The sequence below is a fragment of the Poecilia reticulata genome, linkage group LG9, assembly GCF_000633615.1.
Source record: "Poecilia reticulata strain Guanapo linkage group LG9, Guppy_female_1.0+MT, whole genome shotgun sequence".
Lineage (NCBI taxonomy): Eukaryota > Metazoa > Chordata > Actinopteri > Cyprinodontiformes > Poeciliidae > Poecilia > Poecilia reticulata.
The window spans coordinates 25,400,180-25,416,254 of record NC_024339.1 but is presented as its reverse complement, the minus strand read 5'-3'; the positions used below and the strand labels follow the sequence as shown (position 1 = coordinate 25,416,254).

General features: G+C 39.0%; 1 long non-coding RNA gene across 1 annotated transcript in view; it reads right to left on the bottom strand.

Annotated features, from left to right (window-relative positions):
- Nucleotides 1-10,591, bottom strand: part of LOC103470459 (uncharacterized) — a 62,798-nt gene extending 52,207 nt beyond the window's left edge. The window contains exon 1 of the long non-coding RNA XR_534489.1: nt 10,514-10,591. This is a non-coding gene — a long non-coding RNA (uncharacterized LOC103470459). The remainder of the gene's footprint in view (nt 1-10,513) is intronic.
- Nucleotides 10,592-16,075: the final 5,484 nt, after the last annotated feature.

Here is a 16,075-nt window from a genome sequence, read left to right as displayed (position 1 = left end):
GAAGAGATGCAAAGTTGGCTGTCTTCCTTCAGCTGACAGCTAAATCAGGAGAGCTTTTTGTGAAATTTTAAACTGCAAATTTCACATTTTGATTTCTAAGTAAAAGTGAAACACCACTAAACTCCACGCAGATCAGACATCTGTTTCTTTATTTTGTTTTTATAGCATTTAAAACTGTTTGAATGCCGTTTTTAAAACGTCTAATGCAAATGATAAAACTTAGAAATCTCTGAATTTACTGAGCTAGTGTTTGTTATGAAAAGTTTGAGAATCCCTCATAGAAATCACAGGAGTGATTTTAGGCGAGAAATATGGTGTACTGAGTGCAAAGCTGTTTAAGTTTGTCAATATTGTCAATTTTATGTCATAATGAAAAATAAATCTAGAACGTCATGAAATCCTTGTGCCTAAGTGAAGTCCATGTACAGGATGTTTTTATAGGTTATCAGTTCCACTTGGGCGTTTATAATGAAGTTAATACTTGAACTTAAGCCTAAGCTTAAAGCATCGCTGAATGTAGTAATAATGCTTTGTACATATCCCTCACCAAAATGCTTCTTTAGTTGTAATACCCACACCAGGCTGTTTAACATCTCTAATTTGTCACTTCCAGAAAACGGCTGGAAAAGCAGACTGAATTGCCTTCTCTGGGCTAAGCTCCTTATGTTCACTTGAACATATTGGGGGGATTTGTGTGAGTGAACTCAGAGGGTCCAGGTAAAGTAGTCCCACTCCACTGGCTGTGTAAACAAAGCATATGAGGGAGCCGGTGCTTTGTAGCCTCTCTCAGCAAGAATCTGTGGGTCTAACTTTGTACTTTAAGACACTGAGACAGCACATTACCATCCATCTCCCACGGCAGCCTGATTTAGGAGTCTCCTCCAAGAGATATCCCAGGCTCTGCACCCAGTGCCCCCGTTCAAAGCGGGAGCGTAGCTTTTCCTGCAGCGTCAGTGCGCGGTGGCAGAATGTTAGCTGGTAAGTGTGTCACCCTGGCTGGGGCCGGGGCAGAGTGGCACAACGGGAGTGGGTCTATTCTCCTCCTCCATCTTTCTCTTTGCATCCCCCACCCTGCTCTCTCGGCTTCACCCCCACCACCACAACAGCGCACATGAAACCAGGGCATGCCCCCAGTGAACAGCAGAACACACAGCTGCCACCAGCAGGCCTGCAAGGGCTTGACTTGAAAAAAGAAATTTGGAGAAATAGCTCTAACCCAAAAACAGCCGCTGCGAATGCCCCTATTTTCCTATTTGAGATGAAGCGATGATAACTGCAGCAAGGGGGAGGAGGGGGAGTGGTTGTGGAGCCTGCCAAAGAAAGACGGATCCTTCCCTCAGGTCAGGAACTACGGGGAATGGGCAGGATACTGAATCATAGGGCTACTCAAGGTTCCATTGTTATTTTTCCAACATACATTGTCTCGCCGATGGTCTGTGTTCATGCATGCAAGTTGCCTACACAAGCAGAAACTCACACAAGCACATGTTTATGGAGCAAAATTTAATGCAACAGAAGCTGCAGACAAGTAAAATAATCTAGTCCAAATTTGTGGACTAAACAAATTTGGACTAAATTTGTTTAGTCCAAATTTAGAGGACTAAACACTCCTCTAAATTTGACCCAATTGCACTCCTTGTTCTACTTTTAACATTAAATTAAGGTAATGGCACAGAAAACAGGAATGGGGGATGCTTACCTCTGAAAAGGAAATAAGTTTCTAAAATGCTCATGCATCTTTTGCAAGACCCTTTAATTCTTTTTAGGGATCATTACTTACAGCTGTAAAGCTTGCATATAATGTCTGCTTTTCTGTTTTAGCACAGGTTAACCACCGATACCACTGACTAATAAAGTTACAGAAGAGTATAGCCCCAGTGACTTCTTAGAAAATAGGTTGACTACATGTGAATCTTAACAAAATTTTATTCAGAAGACAAAATATGAGAAAGTGTTTTGCTTAGATTACCCATACAGTAACTTTCCACATTTGTCTGGTTACAACCAACTTCACATTTTTTAAATTCCAAGAAAAATGTGTTGTCTTTTTAAACTTCATTTACAGAATCTTAACTCTTACCACATTCCCTGGCAATATTAGATAAAAGTCAAGAACATAATGCTGATAATGCTGCCGCCGTCATGTTGTGATGTTGATTTCAGAGTATTTTGCACTTTCAGTCTTCCCCCACACAAAGTATAAGCATGTGGGCTAAAAAGGCTAGTTGTGGAATCATTTCACCAAACCATCCTTTTCCACATGTTTACTGTGGGCACTAGGCAGCTTGTAAAAAAGTGCAAATAAGACATCTGATGGTTATCAGCAGCAGCTTTCTTTCTCGACTACTGTTGATAAAGGATTTGTGGAGTACATGACTCATGTCTGTCCAGGAAATAGGTTCTCCCACCTGAGCTGTGGCTCTACAGCCCATTCAGAGTTCCTATGGATCTCTTACAGTAGGTGGCCGGCTATGTCTTTGTAGATCTGCAATTTTGCCACAGTCTTTCAGTTTTGTGAATATCGACTGAACAGCAATCTGTGAAATCTTCAAACATTGCATTACTGCCTTTCCAACCTAAACTGCTTCGGACGTCTTCACCACTTTCTTTATATATTAGCAGTGAATACATGTAGCATACCGAGTGGATTCTTTGATTTGTAAAACAGGTGCATGCAGAACATGAGCTGACAGCCAAAATAAAAGAGATGAAAACATGGACTTCCCTAATAAACACATTACAGGCACAAAGATTGATGAGGAGATAATCCGGGGAACATGTGTCTTGCTGGAAGTTTAACTTCAAACATTTAAACAGAGACACTCCATCAGGATTTGAAGTTGACAAAATGGTGAGGTCCGGAGTGAATCGATACCTTGGGTGAGGAGTGGCGGCGGTCTGCCATGCAGACTGGCACCAGTAATGCGTCTTCTTCTGGACACCAAGGTTGAACGGTGAGTCCCTTTGGAAGCAGAGCAACTAAACGTGATGGTTTGGGGTTTGTGTGTAAAGTACAGTTCTCCACTCTTCACAATCAACATTTCGAACGAAACAACACATTTGGTTCTTTAGGTGTGAGATTGCCTATTTTATCAGTGACAAACACCCAAATGTAATTTATTCAGACTCTGAAGCCCAAGGTTCCTGGAGGTCTCATTTGTATTCGTTCTCAATGACCTCGGAACAGTCTTGGGAACTCTCCTTAAAGTCTGAGACAAATAAATCTGGTGTGTTTGCAAATTGAGATAAGGAAACAGAGAGCGATAGCGCAAGCGGCGGTGTGAGATCTCTAAGTCATGTTAAAGCAGCGGGGGTAGGCCACTGTCATGGCAGCATGTCTGAGAGGGCTTCAGCCTTTGGCTCTTTTTGCATTTTAACATGCCATAAATCACTCTACGAGCTCAGCACTGCATTACGTGAATGATATATTTTATTTACACTATAGAGGAAAACACACATGGTCCTTATTAATCATCTCCCACCTTTAATAATGAGTCAACTTCCACTCATTCATCACCACTTCCAAAGCCATGCCTGCAGAGAAACTACACATAGGAGAGAGGAAAAAAACAAACATGGCTGGCTAACAAGGTGGCTGTGGTAGAAAGTAAACGTGAAAGGGATTCAAAATGCGATTCTCACGCTCTTATTGCATTTGAAACCAATACTGTAATGTGGTAGAGCGCCGAGATCCTGGCATTGGGGATTTTAACTGTTTAGTATGTCACTCTGTGAAAAAAATAAAATATCTTGCTGACATGAGAACTTTTCTGCTCCCTGACATGTTTATGCAAGCTGGCTTCAACACCATTACTCACTTGCAGTTGTCTCCCTCAGAAGTCTCTTCTAATGATCGAAGCAGAAGCATAGCCACAGTCCTATGGAATGGGTGTCACAGAAATCTGCCATATTCGCCAGTGTGGCTGCATTACTGTCAAAGCTCATCAAATTGAGGCATTCAAAATCACAACCTTTCTCCTCCCCCTCATCCACTTGAAAAGATGTGCACTAAACGATCGCCGATTTCCCATGTTCGCGCTCTGAATAGACTTAGCACTGCTTGTAAGAAGTCGAATTTGATTCAAATATTGCAGAACGCTCTCCTTCGCGTTCGTAATGATTTAGAACACAATCCATTTGAACAGGAGTCTCGGAAAGTTAAGCTTTGCCATGTTAAGAGTTTTTGGAAGTATTCCAAGTCGGACGAGAGACTGGAAGAAAGCTGCTGTAAAACCATCAGCCCCGCTGTGGGAAACATAATACGACAATAAGATGGTAAGTGACAGCAGACAACTGTAACTAAATTCTTATATGAAAAGAAATAAAGGACTTGGTTTCAAAGGAGCTGAAGGAAAGTCAGTGGCAACACAAAGTGACTGTAGTTACATGAGGATGGATTATCTTTGACATTAGACGACTTACTGAAATGGATACCCAACATTCACAAGCTGGAAAACAAGGGGGCAGCAACCATTCACAGTAGTTAAAAACAGACCTACACCGCTCACACCTCTTAAACTTTTTCAGAATTTGTCACATTAAAATCACAGTTGTCCAAATAATTCATGGTTTTCCCCAAGTCATTTTAGAAGTACAATCCAAATCTAAAAAGATGAGCATGAATTTGTATTCAGTCCTCCTGTGTCAATGCTTTCTAGAACTACTTTTCACTGCGATTACCTCTGATGGTCTCCTGTGTTTCTTGCTCATTCTTCTTTACAAAATAGTTCAGTTGCAGTCAAATTGCATGTACAGTGTACACAAACATTAGATTTTAATCTTGACATATTTTCAGTTCAAATTTGGACCTGGACATGTGAATATGCTTTGATCTACACCAATCCATTGCAGCTTTGGCTGTATGTTGAAGGTCCTGCTTATGCAAAATGAATCCATCCACCTTTCCATCAACACAGAGCAGTTTCTCTGTCCCACTGAAGAAAAATATTCCCACAGCATGATGCTACCACCACCATGTTCCGCTGAACATTGTGGAACATGGGCAGTGTATTCAAGTGGGGTGTGCAATGCCATTTTTACGCCCACAAAGTGTTTGTAATGCTTAAGAGCTAAGTTTTTTGACATGTTTTGTGGCAAAGTGTGAATGGTACTTCTAATGGCTTTCCTACAAATTTTGCTTTCTTCTTGCAAGGGTTGCACTAAGGTCTAACGTGTGAAGTGCATTACTAACAGCAATCCTGTCAAAAGATTATTTTACCCAACTTCTGGATCTTCTCATCTCCTTTCAGCCAGGATGGCTGTGTCATGGGGAGGCTTGTTCCTGTGCCATATTACTGCTGCATCAGAGGGTCAAATGTTGTTCATTAACCTTTGAACAACTTGAAGGCTTTTGTCGTTGCTGTGTTCTTTGGTTTTCAGGGTGTTGCTTGTTAACCAACATTTTCTAGTAAACAGATGCATCTGTGCTGGACTTTGACACCGTCAACGGTTGCATTCACTAATCAGATTCCTTCAGAAGTTAATTGGTTTAACCCATATCTATTCCAGCGTGTCTGATTACAGGTGTCGAGAACATATTTTTCAAAAGATGCATTACGTTTGTTCCAGTTACAGCTTTGAAGCAGAATGTGCCTATCTGTACAAAGACGAAAAGACAAAACACATTGATATTTATGGTTGAAATATGACACGATTTGAAGAAGCTCAATAGGTGTGGATACTTCTGCATGGAACTCAGAATCACTGACAAACTAATCAGCAGAATGATCACTCAGTTTTTCTCCTCCTAACCTTTTGTGTTTGTTTTCAGACACAATTCATCCAAGATGTGTTCTTATCATTTGTTTTACATTGATTTGCTAGTCTCAGAGAGACACTGGAGAGAAATTCTTTCATTTTTTTATTTGTTCTTGGTTCTTCTGTGCACGCAGATTGAAAATACAGCTCAATAAATGTGTTGACAGTGACTCTAAAATTGTGTAAATAAAAGAAAGAAACACAGAGAAAGAAAAGGTTGGCTTTACTTTGTTTTATAGTCTCTCTTTCTGTAATGGTTTACATCTTTCTAACACTCAGCCTATGTTTGTGCTTAATGATCCAGGAAAAAAGGGCATTAAAAATAGCAATATAATTTTTCTTAGAGAGAACTATAGCTATCATAAAATGAGTGGTAAAATAATAGGAATATGATTTACTTGGTCTTGCTAAAGTGTTTGAATGAGTTTAACTGCTACATTTAGTAATGAGCCAGCACCTCCCCTCCCTATTAAAGGTGGTGGCCTCTTTTATGGTCTAACTTTAGTGATTCGTCACAGCTTGACACTGGCTATGAGGCATCAATAAACATAACTTTATGAAGCGGTATAAGCGACAGCATTTTCTGTTATTAAAATAATTTAGACTGGCGACCTATGATGTAAACTCATGCAAAACCGCAAAATAGTAAAATCATAAAAGAACCACAATTTGGATGAAATGCCAAGTGTAACAGCATGAGGCGGTTACATTCCAGACATCTTGCATACGGTTCGCAAAAAGTCAACCATTACGAAAGCTGTTCTTTTTGGCAAAATTCTGTTTTCACCTCCCAAAGATACAAAATCCGTAAATTACAGTTAACATATTTTGTATTCCTTTCCCTTGCCTCTAAGAATTCTTCAACATTGTTACTCCCTTTTAGAACCAATGAAATATCAAAATCTGTGATCCCATAATCCTATTAATAAAGCTCTCTTGTCTGTGTTACATTTATTTTCCTCCTAATCTCCTTCTCTTCCACTTGTCTGCTTTTCTTCCTCCCTCTCTCACACTTTGGATCTCCTCTTGTCCCCTGGCTGACCCTAGTGAACATTTTTCCCTTGTATGGCTGAAAAAAAAAAAGAAAAAAAAAAGATTAATACCAAATGCTGCGTTTTCACATGTGACAAAGTAAAATGATGGTACGATCAAAAGGAGTTGGAATCAACTGACCAAGTGCAGCATCTCTGGAATGCGCCATCTGTTTCTTTGCATTTCTTATTGCACCACTAATACTTATGACATGTTTAAAAAAATATGTTATCCAAAATCCTTCCTGGACTAATCCACTTAAATGAAGAAATAATCTAAATTATTAAAACAATGGATATAATAATTTGAAGTAGTGTTTATGCTTGTCCCTGGATGCCTACGTGTTCTTTATATATTGCCTGTGTTAGTTCCCTATGTAAAATCTAGTGAGGACAGAAGAAGAATCAAGCATACATGAACAAAGTTATGTCTTTGAAAAGTTGGAAAAATCTGGCAATAATCTAGGACATGAATTAAGTTTCAGTCGATCATCTACAGGACTGTGATCATTGTGTGTAAGGCTGTGAGTTAATATCTATTTGAGGATAAGATGGAGATAAAATACAACTTTCTCCAGACAAAATACATTTCTTAAAACAAATGGAAAGAATTTGTAACATTCTACCAAGAAGCTGAACAAAGACAATTCATCCCTTGACTTAAGATCCCTATTTATGTCTGAATAATTCAGACATCGTTGAAAAAAAAACTGTTCTGAAAATAAATATTAAGCAGACATTTCCAATAAAATAAAACAAGATTAAATAAAACAAAGACTTTAAGAGAGCCGTAAGAAAAAAAAAATCTATCTTTTTAAAAAAAAAAAATGATACAAATCTATGGTTAAGAAATAAAGTTATTTCACAATTTTTGGTCCGATGCCGACTTGGATAACTAAACATAACCAAAGCATTTTTATTGAACCCAACAAAGTGGCAATAACTTATTTAGGATATTTCACTTTTTGTTTCATTATAGACATATTTTTATGATGTGAAAGAAAGGCAAAAATGTCTTAATAATTTTTCACAATCGGAAAGCCTAAAAGACTTTAGAACATATCTGCAAAGAAAAACAGCAACTTGACAAACCGTGGCAACAGTCAGACAAATGATTAAACAGTGAGGAAGAAATCGGGTAAAGAGCTCAAGCAAAGATTGGATTCTTGGGGTCACCGAGTCTTCAGAACAAATATCGGGTGGTATCTATATGCAAAGTCGCTGGTTGAGAGGTATGCCAAGAAAAGCTTAAGTTGTCCTACCAATTAAAAATGTTGCTTGGACATCAACCGTGTACTTTGGCCAGACGACACCATGGTTTTGATGAGGTTTTAATCTACAAATCCACAGTTTTCCATGAACCAAAACAATGACTATGTGCAAAAACGTCTCATAACTACTGTTAAGTAGGAATTATGCTGTGGGACTTTTTGTCTTCCGAAGGAGTTGGGGAACTTAACAGAGCACATGTTCAACAGGACATTTTAAATATGTTTGGTCAGTTTTTCAAAAGCGGTTGTACAATTAATGGGCAATGTACCCATTATTTCTTAAATTGGGATTTTTTTTTCTCCCCCTCGGAATAAATGTAAAACAACACAAAATAATTTTTAGGATTTTTACGTGCGTTAAAATTTAAGGGTATCAATATGTGTGAAGAATGCTGTGACTTATCTGGAGTATGCTTTCTAAACTTTCAAAGATATGCTAACTGAAATCCCTAATTTACTTCAATTGTTACATTCTAAAGTCGACTATTCAACAAATAAAATTCTTTATGTTGATGTTTATTTTGTTTTTGTGTATGGAACTATGCTTTTTGAAAAACAATGACAAGCCAAAGTTATTCTCATAAAAACATCACTCGTATTGCAAAGAGTCGTATCCACTGCTAAAACTATGTTTACTTAATTAAAAGAAGTATGTAAATCAATTAAGTATTTGTTTCTTTCTCATCAACTGCCATGAGGGGTCGGAGCTCCAGAGCCAGCATAAAACAAAAATATACGTGTTGAAAACAAAGTAGCATTTATTTTTGTATGTTAAGACTGAAGGAATTACCTTAATTGGAGGAAGCAGTCTGAGTTGCTCAACTCTCTAGTGGATCCAGGATTGGAGATTTGTCAGCAGGCATACATGACATTAACATTTAAGCAATGATGGAGTAAGTGAAAAGTTTAATGTGACTCTCACTCAGCAGCATAATGTGTCATGACCAATGAAACATTTCCCAGCGGTTTGCACGGCTTTCTGTCAGAGCCGATGTGAAAACCCTGAAGGCAGGGACCTGGCTGGTCCTTTAACCTTGTGCTCTAAATTAAGCTCATTTATGTATGAACAGTCATACAGACCAAAGACAAAAAGTTCAGTAACTAATTTTGAATGTTGTAGGAAACTGAATAAAGATGTCAGGCACAAGAATGCATCACAGAGACCCAATGAATTTCATGTTAGGTAAGTTACAACAGCTACTACACCCAACATATTTATGTAGAATTTTTTTTGTTAAGTAGTAACATAAAAACTGCATATTCAGACCTAAAAGACTATTCTTTTGTGCTGTGCACAAAAGAGTTGGCCATTCACCAAATATATTCAAACCCAACATACCATCTCAATGGAAAACATGACACAACCACAGATGTTTCCAATGCTAATGTCAGCGTCCACATTTCCAAACAAGTACGTTTTTCAAAGAATCCATGAATGACGAGAGGTTCCTGAAACACTTGAAAGCTGAATGGTATAAAGCACTTTGCTTCAATCTGACGGTAGAATAACCTAAATAGCAGATTAAAAATAATAAATGCATTATTGAGCTCACAGATCTATTTATTAAATCATTTCGTAGCAAAAAGGGCTTTTGAATTGAAAATGTTGCTTATTTTGTCGATATATAGTTTCCAATTAAAATGTGATTAATTAATTATAAATAATTTTTATGCTCCATCTGCCTATAAATAACTCAAAATTAATCAACTAGATCCATTGCACTTAACTGAGTTATTTTTATGCGTGTGCAAAGAGAACAGACATTTTCTTGCTGCATTCACAAAGGTGAACAGAGATACCTTGCATAGAAATCTAATAGGCAATTTACATTTAAATTTCTAATGTCCCTATTACGGGTGGATTTAAAAGAGCAAGGGCTTGGCTTTAATACGTTCTTGGTGTCTCCATACCACCTCTTCATCTTTTCCCCCTTTCCACATCACCCTTTTCAATGAAGTGCATCTCCCACAAGGGCTTTTATCATCACCTTTAAGGAGACCTAATCAACAGCGGGCTTGCTATAGATTCCACAGCGCTCACAAGGAGGCGAGTTGACCCCCAAACAAAAGCCGGGTCATTAAAATATCTCCGACAGAAAACTCAGGAGGGGGGAGGGAGGGATCAAACTGCTTCATCAGCCTTTCTGCGAACAGAGAGCAGGAGATCAAAACTTAGCCATACAACAGAGAGACTTAGGTGCCTTCCTTGAAAAACCTGAAACCTTCAGCTTGCCTTCTGCTTCCAACAGGGAAACAAGCCGGTCCTTTGAGTGGGAAAACCAATAAAGATGTAAAGTAAACTCGGTGGACAAGCATCTGTTCAGAGCAATGCGTGGGAGGCCGGATGGAGCCTGTGATGGCTGCATGTGTCACAGTCCAGTAAAAGAAACTGCAAACCCTTTTCTAACGATATGTTAAAAGGTTTTGATAGTAATGATAATGATAGTAGCTTACCCCATTCTGTAGCTTTTTAAATGAACTCTTTGGTGTGTTGAATTGCTGGTGTCCAGCAGGAAAGTAAGAAAGTGCTCTGCAGAAAAAGACAAAAAAAAATCACTTAATAAGGTGCACCTCACTAATCCCTGTTGTTGACATGTTACCATCATGCAGTGCTTTCAAATTTATCAACAACACACCCATGATGTAAATATCTTTTCGCAGCACATCCTGACATTGCTCTGCTGAGCTGAGATGTGGAATATGAAGTCTCTGGAGTACAATGAACTCATTGTCATGTTCAAGAAAATGAGTTTGAAATAACTTGAGCTTTATTAGGCATTATTTTTGCTGAAAGCAGCAGAAGCTCAAAAGCTGAGCACACAGTGGCCATAAGAGAGACAGACATTGGACAGCAACAACTCCCAAACAGAGTGACATTTAAACAATGTACGGTTGGTACTGAGGGACACAAAGGATGCCAAATGTATCCAAAGCAGGACGGACATGTGCTTTTATGTTGTTTAAATCAAATTTTGACCCTACCATCTGAAGTTGGCCGTCAAAACCAAGACTCATCAGACAATGCTACATTATTCTTTAATTTGTAGTGAGCCCATGGAAATGTTAATTTTCTATTCTTTGCAGAGGAGTGACATCTTGTGTGACGTTCTACTACTGTAACCTATCTGCTTTGATGTTTAAAGTGTGCTATGCATTTAAAGATGATAATGTGCATACCATGGCTGTCTTTGTACCATCTTGAACCAGTCTTCTCTGACCTTCAACATCAACAAGGCCATTTTCATTTTGCAACTCAATGGATATATTATCTGTCTCAGAAAAGGGAAAAAAATCCCAGAGAGTGCAGTTCCTCCTCCATACTTCAAACTTCATCAACTGTTGTCACCAGGTTTCCATGTCTAAATCCAGAGTTGCTAACATGGCTCAATCACTATTTTCAAGAACAAGCAACTGAACAGGACAAACTAATAAAGTGGCAGCGGGGTGTAGGTTGAGCTGACACCTTAAGACAAGCAGGTTCACATAAAGTTCAAACAAAATCTTTAACTGTATCGCTTTGAATTATTTTAAATGATAGAAGACATGTTTGGATACTTTAATGGGATGCACAAGAAAACACCTCTACACACTTCCCGTATATACGAGATGGATTGATTTCTATATTTTTACTTTCAAGGTTCATTTCAGCACAAGCTATTATGTCAGCTAAATAAATGTTAACTCTGAGGTAAGAGCCAATACATTTCTTTAAGAATGCAAATAAATCAGGGATTACCCACTCATCTTAAGGCAACTATAAGAGTCCTCACATAGCTGTGGATTAATTTCCTTCTCTGTGGACAGGGAAAGCTGAAAAAGTGGTGGGTGAAAAAAAAAAAACTGTCTTCATAAAAACGTACGGTAACTTTACTGTGTACAGAATTATACATCTTATGTCGCATCAACAAAGGTACAGAATCCATCCATAGAAGCAATAAATCATCATGGATCCATTACATATTTACCAGCCAACTGTACACTTTATCTGGAAGGGAATAAATGTGTTAGTGTGATTTACAAAGTAGACCCCTCAATAAAAAGTGTATTAATATGTTAAGCCCCACAAGATGTTAAGCAGAGAAGCGGTAATGCGGTCACTCTGTACTGGAAAGATTGAAGTGGCAGTAGTAGAGCAATACAATCATTTGGCTTTTTTTGCACAGGGAGACTCTGCACTGTATCATTCATATTTCTAATGAAGGGCTGTGATGCTGGAAAGTTGTAGAAAATATCTATCACCCAAGGACACGGGGCCAGATGTGCTAAGACTTATGGGAGCAATCATAGGTGGCCAAGGCTTTGGTGTGGGCCTTATTACGTTAGGCTGCAACCCAGCACCTTCAACTTATTAAGTTGTCAAGAGTTGCAATGATTAAAACCAAAGAAAGGTCAGTTGTAGACCTTCAGCATTGTGCAGACCCCGGTATTTGCTTTTAGGCCCCAGAACTAATGAAGAGCTTTTACTTGATACATCCACGAGGAGAAAAAAGGGAAATAGTGATTTAGCAGGCTGCTTTTTGAGATTCATTCATCTTTGATGGCATGTAAAAATGTCCAATACTTTTATTTTCTCCTTCCTCCCCCCTACTCTATCCCTCTCTTCTTCATCCCCATTCTATCTTGACAGACTCCTTTGAAATTAATTTAATCCATGACAAAGAGGCAGATAATTAGGAAGAGATAGAGAGCAAAAGAAGACGAGAATAAGTAAGGAAATCAGAAACCATGGGTAACTGCTTGGTGTTTTGCACGTTCTCTGTCTCTCTATTCAGCAGTTTTGCATAATATCAGCATGTGTGGGGATCAAAGGGAGTAGGTTAATGGGAAAAAGGGCTAAGGGATAATTACAGGGAGGGGACAGGTTGAGGAGCGGCGGGTCCAGGTGGGGCCAGCCGTGCTAATATTCTTCCGTTATGCTGACAGCAGGATTCCAATGTCTGCCATTGGAGATTAAAACAAGAGAGAGCAAGGAGAAAGCAAGAGACGGGGGAAAAAAAATATCTTGAGTTTATTGAGAGCTGTTGCAGACAACCATTGGATACAAGGCAATGGCAGCAGTTTGTTGATTTATTCTCTTATGTTGTCATAACTGATGATGCTGCCCAGGTGCTGTGAAACACTGGGGGAGCAGAAAAAGTGTAAGAGAGGGGACGCGGTCCAGTAAAGGTGTAGGGTTCAGGGATTACAGCCTCTGGGCAGAGAATCAATCACAGCGGTGCGAGGTGGGCTGATACAGGCGCAGTGTGTGGTCTTAGACTAGAATACAGGGATTCTTTAAGCATGGCCACTCACTTTCTGCCATTCTAGTTTCAAACCTGACAAAGACTCATGATGTCAGGAGTGCCATTCTCACTTTCTTCTGCTCTATATTCAGACATCTCCCTGTCTCTGATACATTAGTGAAACAATAGCAAACACCCGTGTAGATAAATATACAGTGAATTTGACCCAGCCGGTAAGCAACCCATCATTGCGGAGATGTAATTCTCTAGAGCTTTGACACCCTGTGAAATCAGCATCATTAGCATGAGCATGAGACTATAAATGATGTAGAGTGTGGCAGGGAATAAATTGAAAAAAGGATGATGGCGAGGTAAAAAATGAACCTGTTTCAGTTCAAAGCATGCCCTTGACTTCATAGTGGACGGGACTTCGACTGAGATTTCTGTCTTTTCTAGCTGCAACCGTCAGCTAGGCCTGCGTGTGGCAAATTGTATATGACATATGTAAAAACGAGGGGTCAAACAAAGTTCTGTCAGGTCTCAGAGGGTTAGGGGAAGCCAGCTAGCTAGGTAGGTTTGCAAAGGAAGATGGAGTGAGAATAGTGCAAGGTACTTTTAAATATGCTAAACATTTAGAGCAAATACCTTCAATATGCTGTTTGTTGTTCACAAGTTGTTTTTCGAAGAGCCATCTTTAAGTTAACATATTTTGATTTAACTTAACAAAAGCCCATTTCAGGACTTGGATGGTTTACAACAAAATTGCAAAATTATTAATAACCGTGGCATAAGAGATTGTCTTGTGACAGAGGTGGGTTACCATTCTCACCACCTGCTCTGTGAATGGGTGAATGCGTGAAGGTAGCGTGAAGCGCTTTACAAGTACAGGTCATTTTACTTTTTACAAACCTCCTCCTGTACATCAAGTCTAAAGTTTGTAGAGGCTGAGTCTGAGTGAAGTTTAAGTCTTTACTAGGTACCTCAAAATCAAGACTCAAGTCTTTAGGTGAGGAGCATGAGTCGAGTCTAGACTCTCTGAAGGCAAGTCTACTTACAGATTCAAGTTTTTTTTGACATATTTGTACAGCATGTTTTGAATATAGACAATAAGTGTACATTCTTGCTTTTGCGACTTATGTGTGACTCGTGTTCAAATTTGATACTCATGTCACTTTCGCTGGTGTGTACACACTTAAATGATTCAAAAGATTTTGTTTGAATATAAATGTATAAAAAGTGTTCATTCTCAATGATCATTTCCCAGAAGTGTCTGTGGGTATGCAGAACGTGGGGGCAGTCAAGGACATTTTAGCAACATGAGAGTATCATTAGAGCCACAGGTCTGAGATCAGCCTTTCCTACAGATACCGTAACCATGGACGTAATTACCTCAATGACAGACCGAGTCTCAGATGTGCTCCCGGGACCAACGTCCTGGTCTGTTCTTACTATGGCTGCTGGCAAAGTCTTTTATAAACCTGCCCCCATGTCCACGTTGGACTGCAGCCACCCCCTCCCAAATACCCAACAGTTTAAGTCACATCAGTCAGTCAGTCTGAACTCATTACCATATGTCCTCCAAACCTGAGACATCGATGTGTGATGATTGTCTCAGTCGACAGAACACTGGAGGGTAAATTGGAGCTGTCTGCACTTAAATAAAAAAATAGAAAAGAAAAATTCCAACCTCTTGTCTCCCTGACGCCCTCCATAGAATCTTGCCCTAAATAGTGATGTTTTACCTGGAGCATTTCTCCTCCCTCTTTTCTACAGCCCTCCTGTCCCAATAGGAAACAAAAAAAAGTGTTTAAAATAACAGCAAGAGGGGGCTACTGAAAACCTTACCAGGATAAAAAAAACATAGCAACTTAAGAGACTTAAAAGCATAAAATGAACATTAACAGACATAAAACTTGACGGTTTTAGTAGCATCCTCACAAAACTGAACGTTTAGCTGTTCTTGCCTCCAGTATGCTGACTGCACACTGATTCAATTCAAAGATTTCTGGCAACAAAAGGACTAAAAAAAAAAGCCTACAGCTTTCCCAATAGGAGCAGTAAGTGAATAACAATGTGCTACCTAAAGCCTAATATCTCTAATGCTGGATAGCACTCTGTTTAGCTTTCCTCTCTCCCATGTAGCAATATTCTTAACTCAAGGAAAAAAAAATTCTTATCTGTCTATCTTTGTGATCAGTTACACGCTCATTATGTTGGATCCATCAACATTTTGAAAAGCTTGAACACACTCTTTTTTTCCCCTAATAGTTCCCAAGACACACTCAACTGCTGTTGAAAGCTCCAGTTACCTGAAACAAATTGCCTGCAGAAATCTGAACCTCTACCAGTCTGCAAACGTAAAAAGAGACACATACAAGAGCTTCAAAACATTAAAGCGCACAATACTCTTGTGTTTTCAGCTTTTTTTGAATTGTCCTCTTAAGAAAAAAAAAAAAAAAGATATAAATAAAGAATAAAAAAGAAACCTTGTAGTCTGTGTGTGCATTCACATAGAGTTTGTGCTTTGGGCAAAACGTTGTGTTTCACCACATCCCCCCACATTCCCGCTGTATAAAAAGAGCTTTGACACAGCGGTAAGATAGAGTTTCACAGTGTGTTTGAGTGAATGTAATATGTTAAGATGTTACCAACATGGTTTCCATTACTGTAGAATAACAGATTCACATTTTGTAGAGATAAGCACTGAGGGGGCGTTTGGAGCATAGCCTGCTGTGACATACTGGGTATTTATGTCGACTGATGACGGGGGACAAAAAGAAAAAAAAAAAAAAAA